Here is a 10,764-nt window from a genome sequence, read left to right as displayed (position 1 = left end):
TTTTACAGCAATAACCTTCACTGAACGTTTTCTGTAGCTGGTGATCAGTCTTGTACAATGCCGAGGAAGAATTTTAGACCATACCTCCACACAAAACTTACAGTTCGTCAGTATTTCTGGAATACCCTGCATGAACAGTCCTCTTCAGGTCATGCCACAGCATCTCAATAGGTTTAAGCTCTGGGCTCTGACCTGGCCACTTATGAAGTCCAATTTTCTCTTATTTAAACTATTTTGTTGTTTTACTCTTGTGTTTCAGATCATTGTCTTTTTGCATCATCCAGGTTCCATTAAGATTCAGGCGTGTACTCCTATAAAATGTCTTAATGAAATTTTGAATTTTTTATTCCCTCAACTGTAAGCTGTCCAGGCCTTGTAACAGCAAAGCAGACCCAAACCAAATTGCTCCTTCCACCGTGCTTCACAGTTGGGATGAGATTTTGGTGTTGGTGTGCAGTGCCCTTTTTCCTCCAAACATAGCAATGTGCATTTCTGCTTTTTTGTTTCAGAAACAAAAGTTTCTGCCATAAACTTTTGTCTCATCTGTCCACAAAACCTTGTACCAAAAGCGGTGTAGAAAATACAGGTGTTCTTTTGCAATTTTCTCTGGAAAGTGGTATCCTTACATCAATACCATTCTTTTTCAGTATTTTTCTTAAAGTGGACATACCAAATTTATAAGCTTTACTTGATTCTGACATTTGAATTGATAAATTAAGAACTACAATGACTGAGTGATACATATGAAACTTTTACAGAAACTCTCCCATGTCACAGGTACCAGTGGCAGCAGTACATTGCAATCCATAAGAATTAAAAATAATAAGAAATAGAGAAAATCTGAAGATGCTGGAAGTCAAAGCCTTTTTCGGCTTGAAGCTTCAAGTGTACTCTTCCATAGGTGCTGCTTGGTCTTATGAATTAAATAGTGTGTAACCCCCTGGGTCACCTCAGGCTCGATCAGCTCGTTTCGTCTAGGGGGAGCAGCCTTCGGCCCCGCCAAACTGGGTAATCAGCTGGTGTGGATGCTGTGTGATGTCCCCGCCTCGCCCAAAAACAGACAGTACACCATAAGCGATTAAATGAGTACAATTTATAAAGGTTACTATAACTAAGTGATTAATAACGATACAGTATATATGAAGAGAAAAAATAAAGAAAAGGCGCCAAACTTATCAAAGTCCAAACCACTTCGTGCACAACCGTTGGAGCTCAATTACTGAAGTCTTCTGGCCACCATTCGATCCCCTCCGAACTCCTCGACTCGCAGCTCAGGACCCTCCGAACTCCTCGACTCACAGCTCAGGACCCTCCAAAGTGGCCAACCAAGCACTTCTAGCTTCATCCCCCCCTCCTTGGAGTACCTCCGGGCCTCCGACCCCTGCTTGGGGTCCATTCCTCGCCCAGTTTACAGCATTGCATCCTCTCTCTCTCTCTCACCCCCTCGTGCCGATCTGCCCACCAAAAGCTTACAGACTCAGACGAAAGAACATTAATCCCCATTTGGTTTACAAAGGAATACAATTCTCCCAGCACTCTCGCAACAAAAAAACATTCCTGCTTTTAACAAAACAAAGAAACCCTTTCCCAACAGTAACAAAGGAAAAAAAGAAACCCCTTTACAAGAGCAATGGCATAAATACAAATATAGCATACATGTATTCATCATTCATTCAGAAACTGACAAAAAGGAGGAAGCTATCTAAAATCATTAATGGTAACAGGCATAGGATAGAAATCCAAGCACAGTGTGTAACACGGGGGTCGGCAACCCGCGGCTCCGGAGCCACATGCGGATCTTTTACCTCTGCTGCGGCTCCCTGTTGCTTTGGGAAATAATTGGTCTTTTGCAGCATCCGCGCCCATGGGGGCCAGGTTGAGGGAGGCTTAAAAGCAAGGCTGTTTAGTTCGAATAAAGTTATTCGACTGCAGTTTACTGACTGCGTGAGCACACCGCTACAACGTGTTTTTATCGCTATTAATATACGTCACCACTGCCAATACCTGACACCCGCCAGTGCGCGATTTCTTTAATTTTTCGATCCAAGGTAGGCCAACTATGGAGAATTCTAAAAAAAGAAAAGTGACTGAAGAAAACAGAACGTTTAATGATACGTGGACTGATTCATTTGCTTTCACTGTTGACGAGACTGGTTTACCGGTATGCTTAATATGCAATGAGAAACTAGCAAACAACAAAAAGTCAAATGTTGCAAGGCATTTCTAGAATAAACACGCAGACTTTGCTCAAAAATATCCGGATGGAGATGAGAGAAAAAAAGCCGTTTCGGAACTGATGCAGAAGGTTGATCTGAGCAAAAATCATTTCAAGCAATGGATGAAGTCCGGAAAACCAACGACATACGCTAGTTATATTGCCGCTCAGGAAATAGTCAGGCACGGGAAGCAGTTTACAGATGATGAATATATAAAAGAATCTTTCATTAAGATTTCAGAACATCTATTCACGGACTTTAAAAACAAGAGTGAAATTGTGCAGAAAATCAGGGATATGCCCCTCTCTGCAAAGACTGTCAAAGACAGAACCATAAAAATGGCAGAAGACATCACAAGACAGCAAATTAAAGACATCAATTCAGCTGTGGCCTACTTGATTGCCTGTGACGAGTCTAAAGACAAAGGTGATATTGAACAAATAGCGTTGTTCTGCCGGTATGTAAACTCTGCCGGGCCACAGGAAGAAATGATTGAGTTGATACCTCTAAAAGACCAAACACGGGGGGAGGACATCTGTGAGGCTGTCTTGAATTGTTTAAGAGCCAAAGGAATAAAGACTACCCACCTGGTGTCAGTAGCTACTGATGGGGCACCGAATATGACGGGAAAGCACAAGGGAATTGTGGCTTTACTGCAGAAGTCGCTGGACAGAAAGCTGCTGATTTTTCACTGCATCTTGCACCAAGAGGCACTGTGCGCTCAAACATTTCCTCCGGAATGCACAGAAGTAATGGATATTGTCATTCAGATTGTCAATAAAATAATGGCAAGAAGTTTAAATCACCGTCAATTCCGTTTGTTACTGGACGAGATGGAAAGCGCATATTCTGATCTCCTGCTGCACAACAAAGTCCGGTGGCTGTCCAGAGGGGAGGTGCTGAAACGCTTTGTTGCGTGTCTGGAAGAAGTGAAAACTTTCCTGGGCAGCAAAGGACTCACCTTTCCTGAGCTGGAACAGCCAGAGTGGCTGGAAAAGCTACACTTCATGGTAGACATGACAGTGCACCTGAACACACTGAAAACAGCTCTTCAGGGGTAAGGACTTACAGCCCTACACATGTTGGAGGATGTTTTGGCATTCAAGCGCAAGTTGACAGTGCTTGCCAGAGATTGACAGAAAGGCACTTTGTCTCACTTCCCCAATTTGAGAGAGTTCAAACAAGGTCACGACATGATAAGTTCGGAGTATTTACATTCTGCAATCATCGCAATGCAAACTTAGTTTGGGAAACGCTTCTGTGAGTTCAGAGAGGAAAAAAACACATTATCCTTCCTGGTCACTCCCCTAAGCATCGATTCATCTCTACTGAATACGACTGCATTGGCAGGTGTGAGTAAACCTGATCTTGAGATGGAACTGGCCGAAATAGCCGACAAAGACATGGGTGTCCAAGTTTAGACGCTTGACAGCAGACCTTGAAGATGTTGCCCGTCAGAAGGCCGTTCTTGCTCAGAATCACAAATGGAGTGATATGGAAAACCTCCTAAAAGCAAACAAACTTGTGTTCGAAACATGGAATGCTATCCCCGACATTTATGTAAACATTAAAAAGTATGCGCTTTGAGTCCTGTCGATCTTTGGATCCACATATGTAAGTGAGCAGGTATTCTCCAACATGAACTTTATTAAAAACAAACATCGCGCATACCTCACAGATGACAGCTTGCGATCCTGTGTAAAGATGAAGGTGACGTCATACAACCCTGATGTGCAGATGCTGTGCGCTGAGGTCCAGGAGCAGAAATCCCATTAACCAAGTATGATACATATTTTAATTGCCTATTATTTTAGGAATATTCATATTTTTTCATTGTTCAGTGAAATAATCCTTTTATTTTTCAGGTTGACAGCTGGCTGACGTTATTTTTGGTTTGCGGCTGGCGGAAAATTTAAGTTCAGCGTTTTTCATAAATACAAGAAGAACTCAAATAGACATTGAGTATTTTACTTAAAAGTAACCTTCAACCCAACGTCTTTTTTTCGGAGTTCAAAATGTTTTTGTTGCATGCAGAAATGTAATTTTGTTTTCTCTGCAGGAGTTCATCAATTTCATAAATGCAACACATTATAGTTTGTTTATACATAGCATAAAGGCAAAACAAAAACTTTGTATGCAGTGTTATTTCATTTTAAATGTCAAACGGGTTTTGCGGCTCCCAGTGTTTTCTTTTCTGTGGGAAACGGGTCCAAGTGGCTCTTTCAGTGGTAAAGGTTGCTGACCCCTGGACAGAACATAGAATACTACAGCACATAGCAGGATCTTCAGCCATCTGGTCCCTGAAGTGGTATGGAAAATGTTACTCACCTCTACTCTGAACTAATTTCACAAAACTGAGAGGTAATTTGATAGGGATGTACAAGTGAAAATGTGTAGATAAAGTTACACGGCACTAGATTCAGAAACAGTTATTATCCTATTACCATCTTGCTCCTGAACCAATGTGGATAACTTAATTCACATCGACACTGATAATGGACTCTCTTCCAAGGACTCGTACAACTCATGTTCTCAGTATCACTTAGTAATTTCACAATTTCCCTTTGAACACATTGGTTCTTCATTTTTTATATTCAGTTTTTCAAAAATTCTATTGCTTTTCTGGAAAATGCCTTCAAGAAAATCAGTTTCAAGGTATATGGTGAAATTTACATTGCTTAAAAATTTTACTTTGATACTGGAGAGTGAAAATCTTGGTTGGTAGGGACATTGATCAAATACGCCAATCATTTGAACTGGAGATGAAGGAAGGGGCTCACACAGAGAAAACTTGGAGACACTGAGAGGGAGAATAGGTGAAAGAGAAGGGATATGCAGAGAATGATGGTTTGTGATTTGTCTATTTTAACAAAGAGTATTGTGAACAAAGCAGATGAGCTGAGAGTGTGGATTGGTGCTTAGAACTATGATTTTGTGGCCATTACAGAGACTTGGATGGCTCAGGGACAGGAATGGTTATTTAGAATGCCAGACTTTAGATGTTTCTGAAAGGACAGGGAGGGAGGCAAAAGAGGTGGGGGTGTGGCACTGTTGATTTGAGATAGTGTCACAGCTGCAGAAAAGGTGGACACCATGGAGGGATTGTCTACAGAGTCTCTGTGGGTGGAGGTTAGGAACAGGAAGGGGACAATAACTTTACTGGATGTTTTTTATAGACCACCAAATATTAACAGGGAAATTGAGCATATAGGGAGACAGTTTCTGGAAAGGTGTAACAATAATAGGTTTTCCATGGTGGGAGATTTTAATTTCCTAAATATCGATTGGCATGTCCCTAGAGCAAGGGGTTTAGATGGGGTGAAGTTTGTTAGGTGTGTTCAGGAAGGTTTCTTGACACAATATGTAGATAAGCCTACAAGAGGAGAGGCTGTACTTGATTTGGTATTGGGAAATGAACTCGGTCAGGTGTCAGGTCTCTCGGGAGAACATTTTGGAAATAGTGATCAAAATTCTATCTCCTTTACCATAGCATCAGAGAGGGATAGGAACAGACAAGTTAAGAAAGTGTTTAATTGGAGGAAGGGGAAATATGAGGCTATCAGGCAGGAACTTGGAAATACAAATTGGGAACAGATCTTCCTGCTACATTTTCAGAAATGTAGCAAATGTTCAGGGGATATTTGTGTTTTCTGCATTGGTACATTCCAATGAGACAAAGGATGGTAGGGTACAGGAACCGTAGTGTACAAAAGCTTTTGTAAATCCAGTGAAGAAGAAAAGGACCCTATGAAAGGGTAAAAAAAAATTAGGAAATTATAGTGATCTAGAAGATTATAAGGCTAGCAGGAAGGAGTTTAAGAATGAAATTAGGAGAGCCAGAAAGGGGTATGAGAAGGCCTTGGCAAGCAGGATTAAAGAAAACCTCAAGGCATTCTACAAGTATGTGAAGAGCAAGAAGATAAAATGTGAGGGAATAGGACCAATCTAGTGTGACAGTGGAAAAGTGTATATTGAACCAGAGGAGATGGCAGAGGTACTTAATGAATAATGTTCACTACAGAAAAGAATCTTGGTGATTGTAGGGGTGACTTACAGTGGAATGTAAAGCTTGAACATATGGATATTAAGGAAGAGGATGTGCTGGAGCTTTTGGAAAGCATCAAGTAGGATAAGTCACCGGGACCGGATGAGATGTACCCCAGGCTACTGTGCGAGGTGAGGGAGGAGATTGCTGAGCCTCTGGAGATGATCTTTGCATCATCAATGGGGATGGAAGAGATTTCTTGAGGATTGGAGGGTTGTGGATGTTGTTCCATTATTCATGAAAGAGAGTAGAGATAGCCCAGGAAATTATAGACTAGTCAGCTGTACTTCAGTGGTTGGTATGTTGATGGAGAAGCTCCTGAGAGGCAGGATATATGAACATTTGGAGAGGTATAATATGATTAGGAAAAGTCAGCATGGCTTTGTGAAAGACAGGTCATGCCTTACAAACCTGATTGAATTTTTTGAGGATGTGACTAAACACATTGATGAAGGAAGAGCAGTAGATGTAGTTTATATGGATTTCAGCAAGGCATTTGATAAGGTACCCCTTGCAAGGCTTATTAAGGAAGTAAGGAGGCATGGGTTCCAAGGGGATATTGTTTTGTGGATCCAGAACTGGCTTGCCCACAGAAGTCAAAGAGTGGTTGTAGATGGGGCACATTCTGCATGGAGGTCGATGACCAGTGGATCTGTTCTGGGACGTCGTGGAGATTCAAACAAGAGGACATGAGTTGAGAGTTGGGGGCAAAAGTTTAGGGGTAACATGAGGGGGAATTTCTTTACTCAGAGAGTGGTAGCTGTGTGGAAAGAGCTTCTAGTAGAAGTGGTAGAGGCAGGTTCGATAAAGTAAAATTGGATAGGTATATGGACAGGAAAGGAATGGAGGGTTGAGTGCAGGTTGGTGGGACTAGGTGAGAGTAAGCGTTCGGCATAGACTAGAAGGGCCAAGATGTCCTGTTTCCGTGCTGTAATTGTTATATGGTTATATATCTTATATGTCTTTGTGACTTTTATAAATGACCTGGATGAGGAAGTGGAGGGATGGGTTAGTAAATTTGCTGATGACACAAAGGTTGGAAGTGTTGTGGATAGTGTGGAGGACTGTCAGAGGTTACAGTGGGACATTGATAGGATGCAAAACTGGGCTGAGAAGTGGCAGATGGAGTTCAACCCAGATAAGTGTGAGGTGGTTCATTTTGGTAGGTCAAATATGATGGCAGAATATAGAATTAATGGTAAGACTCTTGGCAGTGTGGAGGATCAGAGGGATCTTGGGGTCCGAGTGCATTGGACACTCAAAGCAGCTCAAGGTTGACTCTGTGGTTAAGAAGGCGTATGGTGTATTGGCCTTCATCAATCGTGAAATTGAGTTTAGGAGCTGAGAGGTAATGTTACAACTATATAGGACCCTGGTCAGACTCCACTTGGAGTATTGTGCTCAGTTCTGGTTGCCTCACTACAGGAAGGATATGGCAACTGTAGTGTTACGTGACCACAGATTTCATTTACAGTGGGCATCACTTTAAATGCCTGGAGGAGGCAGGAGTATGACGTTAGTATAACAGAATGCGGATAGACTGCTGGAACATTCAGAGAGAGACAGACAGACAGACAGAGTTAATGCTCCAGACTGCGAGCAGGAGCTCACTACAATAATGGGTGAAATTTGATACTTTCCCATGCCCAAAGGATTGGGTGAATGAGCAGCACACAGTGCATATTGGATATGTGACTGTCACTTCATATGATCCATATGTGGATTTTCAGAGTATTCTGTGGTGACTACTTTTATTAACCCTTACAGGGATATGGGTTTGTTATGTGGTAACCACTTGTGCTAAGGAGTATTTTGTGACTGTCACCTGGTGATGTCTGTACACGGATTCTGGATACCACTCATCAGCTGAGATCTTCTGTGACTGTTACCTTGTTTTCCCAGTGTGGAACCTTTGGAATTCTTCATGATCGCCTCCTTGTTACATTTTAAGGTGGATTTACAAGTTTCTCCTCTCACCTATTCCGTGGATTATTGGAACTTTCCAGCTTGCCATCTTAAGACTTTAAGAACTGTTCCTAAGTCTGACAGTTTGGGACCCACAAATGCACAACACTGTTAACTTCTGTTTGGAAGAATAGTTAGTTAAATTTTCTATATTTTGAGCAGATATTAATAAATATAGTGGTTTAACATTAAACCCTGACTCAGTTTGTGATCTATTGCTGTTGGGATATAACAATAGAAAGGGTACAGAGGAGATTTACAAGCATGCCTTATGAGAATCAGTTGGGTGAACTTGACCTTTTCTCCCTGGTGCGGCAGAGGATGAGAGATGACCTGATTGGCATATGTAAGATGATGAGAGGCATTGATCATGTGGATAGTCAGAGGCTTTTTCCCAGGGCTGAAATGACTAGCACGAGAGAACATAGTTTAAGGTGCTGGGGAGTAGGTACAGAGGAGATGACAGGGCGAAGTTTTTTATGCAGAGAGTGGTGAGTGTGTGGAATGAGCTGCCGGCAACAGGAGTCCTGGAGTTTAAAAAAAAGGGTTATGGGTAACACTAGGTAATTTCTAAGGTAAGGACATGTTCGGCATAGCATTGAGGGCCGAAGGGCCTGTATTGTTTCTATGTCTCTATGAAGGCTATTTTGTGTGTCCTTGCTTAGCCTTTCTGAAGTCCACAATCAATTCCTTTATCTTACCAATGATGTGCAAGTTTGTTGTTGTAATACCACTCAACCAGCTGATCTATCTCACTCCTGTACACCTTCTTGTCACTATCTGAGATTCCAGCAACAATATTTATGTCATTGACAAATTTATAGATGATATTTGAGCTATACCTAGCCACAAAATTGGGGGTATAGAGGGAGTTGAGTGGTGATCTAAGCAAACATCCCTGTGTTGCACCAGTGTTGATGGACATTAAGGAGGAGATGTTATTTCCAATCGTCTGTGACTGTGGTCACCTGATGAGGAAGTCAAGGATCCAGTTGCAGAGGAAGATACAAAGGCTCAGATATTGGAGTTTGTTGACACCCAAGAACCAGAAGTTACTCTTCCTTTATTTTTCAACTGGCACCTCAATGAGAATTCGTGTGAGTTATCCTGACCTGGTTTTCTTGAAGTCTCCAGTTTTGTAGGCATTGAGTATAAGCTTTTTGTTGTGAAACCACTCTGCCAGCTTATGTGTTTCACTCCATCACAGAAGGCACCCCTCACCCAGGACCTGCTGTCTTCTCATTGCTACCATTAATGAGGAGTTACAGTAACCTGAAGACACACACTTATTGATTCAGAAACACCTTCTTCCTCTGCTCAATCAGATTCTACATACTTGAACCAATGAACATCTTATATTTAATTTTGTAATTTACATGTAATACAGTATCTTGGTTTAAGACCTTGCTTTATTAATAAAGTTATACTGTTGGGTATTTTATTTTCTAAAAATTTTCTCAAAATGCAATGAGTTCCTTTAATTACATTCTGCAATTTTTCTTTTTTTACTGTTTAAAAATTTTAAAAATCAGTGAATTGATGAATTGACCTTATTGAATTACCAAACAGAATTTGTCTTAACATTCTTTTCCAAGAAAGTGCAGTTAAAAGAATGGGAAGGCATCTTCTAGACAGAGCAAAGAATGGAAGAAGGAGAAAAGGAAAATGGAAATGAATGACGAACTTCAGAGAAGAACATGGTGAAACATTGGCAAAAACCATTTGGAAGGACATATATTGATGCTGTGTGGTGGAAATGGTTAAAACTAGTGTTTGATGGGATACTTGACATTCTGGAACAGCTGGGCTTAAGACTACTGATGCATGTCAAGAATAACTTTGGATGTTAAGCATAGTACCAGGAACTCCAATAAGTAAGAGACTAGGTCCCTGGAACCAGGAGGGAGGATGTGACTGGGAGTAAAATATGAGTCCTGATAACAGGAAGCAGGAAGAACTGTTCGACTTACGCTGAGAGATGATCGACATCTTTTAAAAGATTGATCATGTACTGACTGGGATGCCAAACAAGGTTATTTGAAATTGTTTGTCTTGCTGTATAAATGTGAGCTCTGTATAACCTAAAAGTTATGAGTTCTGGTGGTGGTGGAGACTTCTCCTTGATATCATATTAATAAACTCAAATGAAACGAAGTTATTCTGATGTTCTTAGTTTGTGTTTCCATGACATGTTGGAAGATACAGAGACAATGGTCACACAGAGAATGTGTAGGTAACTTTTAGTTACAAGTTAACACGCAATATTGGAGAAAGTTAAACAGCTTTGTCTTGGAAGTTGCATGAGTATTTGTTTCCTGAGACTGACTCTTCAGTGTAAAGCCTTTTTGTGTTGTGAGTAACCAAAGTGAAGTAAACAGAATTGATTATGTTGTAGCGGTGTGCTACACGCAGCGCTAAAATTACGACACGGAGTCGGTAACTGTGGTCGAAGTAAAAAACTTTATTCGAAACCTTCAGCCTCACTTTTAAGCCTCCCTCAACCTGCCCCCCCCCCCCCGTGGCGCAGAGGCTCCAAAG

Source organism: Hypanus sabinus (assembly GCF_030144855.1).
Source record: "Hypanus sabinus isolate sHypSab1 chromosome Y unlocalized genomic scaffold, sHypSab1.hap1 SUPER_Y_unloc_10, whole genome shotgun sequence".
NCBI lineage: Eukaryota > Metazoa > Chordata > Chondrichthyes > Myliobatiformes > Dasyatidae > Hypanus > Hypanus sabinus.
This window is presented reverse-complemented; position numbering follows the sequence as displayed.